The sequence below is a fragment of the Schistocerca serialis genome, chromosome 1 (assembly GCF_023864345.2).
Source record: "Schistocerca serialis cubense isolate TAMUIC-IGC-003099 chromosome 1, iqSchSeri2.2, whole genome shotgun sequence".
Taxonomy (NCBI): Eukaryota; Metazoa; Arthropoda; class Insecta; order Orthoptera; family Acrididae; genus Schistocerca; species Schistocerca serialis.
In genome coordinates, this window is record NC_064638.1 from 645,761,006 (window position 1) to 645,765,229 (window position 4,224).

General features: G+C 46.0%; 1 pseudogene; it reads left to right on the forward strand.

Moving 5' to 3' along the window:
• The first annotated feature begins 3,877 nt into the window (after nucleotides 1-3,877).
• On the forward strand, nucleotides 3,878-3,995 carry LOC126419814 (5S ribosomal RNA; annotated as a pseudogene).
• The last annotated feature ends 229 nt before the right edge of the window (nucleotides 3,996-4,224 follow it).

Consider the following 4,224-nt stretch of genomic DNA (forward strand, 5'->3'; position numbering starts at 1 on the left):
TAAACAGCCTACTACAAAATTTGTGTTAAAAAGAAATGATCAGTTTGGGAGCTCACAAATACCGCGGAGCAAACGTAGGCAGAGTAGACTGTGCTTAGCAATTATTCTACTGAGAGTAATAGTGATGAGAATGGATTCCGATCCTCAGAGGTTATAAGATGAGTTTAGGTGCTCAGTGGTTATAAAATGAGTTTAGGAAACCAGAATTCCTTGAGAGCGACCAGTTAAAGAACGTATGTTTGTCAGTTATAGAAAGTTGGAACATGCTTTATGACCTTGTATTACGATACTTCTCTTGACTGAAAATCTCCTCTCTAGGAATGAACATGGGTTCCTAAAACAACGATCGCGCGAAATCCATCTCCCTCTGTTCGTTCACGACACACAGAAAGCAGTAGACACAGCCGCATAGGTGGGCATCCCGTTCCTTGAATTCCGAAAAACATCTGATACAGTTCCACACTGCCACCTGAGGAACGAAGTACGAGCGTGTCGAATATCAGACCAACTGTATGACTGTACTGAGTACTTTCTAATAAATAGTGTGCTACATGGCCTTCTGAGTGGAGAGAGGTAAAATTATCTACGGATGTTCCCCAGGGGATTGTTATTGGACAACTACTTTCCACAATATACTGTATATGAGAGACCTAACAGATAACATCGTTTCCGTAAGCCTTTTTGCGAATGGTGCTGTTGTATACGGAGAAGTTCGGACGCTAGACAGGAAGTCTGCAGAGGATCGACGCTTGGGGCAGGAAGTGGCATTTGCCCCTCAACATAAACGAATGTAACGTATTGCGGATACACTGACGGAAAGACCCTTTATTTTATGATAATGACACTGCACAACAATCACTGGAAGCAGTTACTTTCATCTAAACATACGTCTACATCTACATGGATACTCCGCAAGCCCCTTTACGGTACGTGGCTGATGGTACCCTGTACTGCTACATATCATTTCCTCTCTTGTTCCACTCGTAAATAGAGTGCAGGAGAATAGACTATCTGCATGCCTCAAAATGCACTCTAATCTCTCGTACCTTATATTCGTGATCCTTACGTGCGATGTATGTTGGCGGCAATAGAATCATTCGGCAGTCAGCTTCATATGACGTTTCTCTAAATTTTCTTTGTAGTGTTTCTCGAAAAGAACGTTACCTTCCCTCTAGGGATTCGTATTTGAATTCTCGAAGCGCCTCCGTAACACTTGTGTGTTGTTCACACAGGCGGTAACAAATCTAGTGCCCCACCTCTGAATTGCTTCTACACTACGTGATCAAAAGTATCCGGACAACCTCAAAAACATACGTATTTCGTATCAGGTGCATTGTGCTGCCACTTACTGCGAGGTATTCCGTATCAGAAACCTCAGTAGTCATTAGACATCGTGAGAAAAGAGTATAGGGTGCTCCGCAGAACTCACCGAGTTCGAACGTGGTCAGGTGACTGGGTGTCACTTGTGTCATACGTCTGTACGCGAAATTTTAACACTCCTAAACATCCCTAGGTCCATTGTTTCCGTTATGATAGTGAAGTGGAAACGTGAAGGGTCACGTACAGCACAAAAACGTACAGGCGGGCCTCGTCTGTTGATTGACAGAGGCCGCCGACAGTTGAAGAGGGTCATAGTGCGTAATAGGTACACATCTATCTAGACCATCACACAGGGATTCCAAACTACATCAGTATCCACTGCAAGTACTATGACGGTTAGGCTAGACGTGAAAAAACTAGGATTTCATGGTCGGGCAGCTGCTCATAAACCACAAAACACGCCGGTATATGCCAAACGACGCCTCGCTTGATGTAAGGAGCGTAAACGTTGGACGTTTGAACAGTGGAAAAATGTTGCGTGGAGTGACGAATCAAAGTACACAATATGGCGCTCCGATGGCAGTGTGGGTATGGAGAGTGTCCAGTAAACGTCATCTGCCAGCTTTTGTAGTGCCAGCAGTAAAATTCGGAGGTGGTGGTGTTACGGAGTGGTGTGTTTTTGATGGAGGTGGCTTGCACCCCTTGTTGTTTTGCACGCCACTATCACAGCACAGATCTACACTGATGTTTTAAGCACCTCCTTGCTTCCCACTATTGAAGAGCAATTCGTTGATGGCGACTGCATCTTTCTACACGATCCAACTGCTGTTCATAATGCACGGCCTGTGGCGGAGTGGTTACACGACAATAACATCTCTGTAATGGACTGGCCTGCACAGAGTACGGAGCTGAATCCTATAGAATACCTCTGGGGTGTTTTGGAACGCCGACTTCGTGCCATTCCTCACCGACCGACATTGATACCTCTCCTCAGTGCAGCACTCTGTGAAGAATGCGCTGCCATTCCCCAAGAAATGAACGTATGGCTGTGAGAGTGGAAGCTTTCGTCAAGGCTAAGGGTGGGCCAACACCATATTGAATTCCAGCATTACTGATGGAGGGCACCAGGAACTTGTAAGTCATTTACAGCCAGGAGTCCGGATACTTTTGATCACATAGTGTATATCTCCCTTCAGTCCGACCTGGTACGGATGCCAAACATGTGGGGGTATAAGTACGGAGCCACTGGTGTGGAACGGCTACATAAAATTAATCGCGGGTAAGCCAGATGCCAGAATGAGGTTTGTTGAAAGAATCCTCTAGAAATATAGTCCATCAACCAAGGGAGTGGCTTACAAAACAATCTGTCGACGTGTACTTGACTATTGCTCGTTAGTATGTGATCCGTACCAGATAGAACTGATAGACGGAACACAGAATTTCCAAAGAGCAGCGCGTTTCGTTACGAGTTCATTTAGTAAACGCGAAATTGTTACTTGTTGTCGGTGCAAGAGAGGCATTTAGCGTCACGTTATAGTCGATTGTTAAAAGTTCTGATACCGTACTTTCCTAAGAAAGTGAGGCAATATATTTCTTCCTCCTACGTATATCTCTTGTAAAGACCAGACAGATAAAATTAAAGAGTAGCGAGCCCACATGAAGACTTACCAGCAATCGTTCTTCCCGCGAACCGTACGCGATTGGATCAGGGAAACGGGTAAGTGACACTGGGAGGCAAAGCACCCTCCGCCACACACCGTATGGTGCCTTCCCGAGTATAGATATAGATGCAGATTAAAAGACTGAAATAATCCTCTGGTTCTAGAATCCAGAAAGGTTTACTTGTCCATTTGATACCGGTAGTAATTGCCATATTAAATATTTGACCAGTGGAAGACAACAGAGTACCAGATGGCATGCAAGATGACGTCAGTGATGAGAAAAATAATAACATGCTGTCTAGAGGGAAAATGACTTGGCGCTACAGAGAGATATTTAGGCAGGCATAGTGTCGAGCTGGCAGGGGATGAAAAAGGCCGTGGCCCACTCATGGTGGGCTGTCATAAGCGAGCAGCGAGTCGCCCGCGGCCGCTACTTGTAATGGAAATGCGCTCAGCCCCTGCGGCCTGACATTTGCTCGAGAGACCTCCCTTTGCAAACAAAAACCTTGATGGCTCTGTAACTTCATTGACCGCCTGCAAAGTACTGTTTTGCTGTCGCCAGACTGCTCATCGTTGCCTTCGGCGTCGCTGTGTCACGTTCGCTAATGACGTAATATGTCAGGGACGTTTCCCACAGAGATGAGAAAACCTGACTACGCCGGACCTGGAGCCTTTCAACGGCAATTATCATTGCATGGCGACGTGCTTATTAAGCGACTGCGATGTGGATCTTGCCAGAAATTCCGACGTCTGTTAGTCATACAAAAGACGGAAAATAGAGGGTAATAACAAAAAAGTTATAAATACGAAAATAGTATCTTGATGCTAGGACTGTAAACAATCTCTACTAGATTGATACCGTGCTTTGTGAATTTCGAAATGCATCTCTACAGAATACCAATGGCCTTGCGGCAGTGGTGACACCGGTTCCCGTCAGATCACCGAAGTTAAGCGCTGTCGGGCTCGGCTAGCACTTGGATGGGTGACCATCCGGTCTGCCGAGTGCTGTTGGCAAGCGGATACACTCAGCCCTCGTGAGGCAAGCTGAGGAACTACTTGACTGAAAATTAGCGGCTCAGGTGTCGTAAACTGACATACGGCCGGGAGAGCGATGTACTGACCACATGACCCTCCACATCTGAGTCCTTTGACGCCTGTGGGCTGAGGATGACACGGTCCCCGGTCGGCGGTTCGGACGAAGTATAGTATATTATCTCTACAGGATGCTACTAAATTCCCTTTA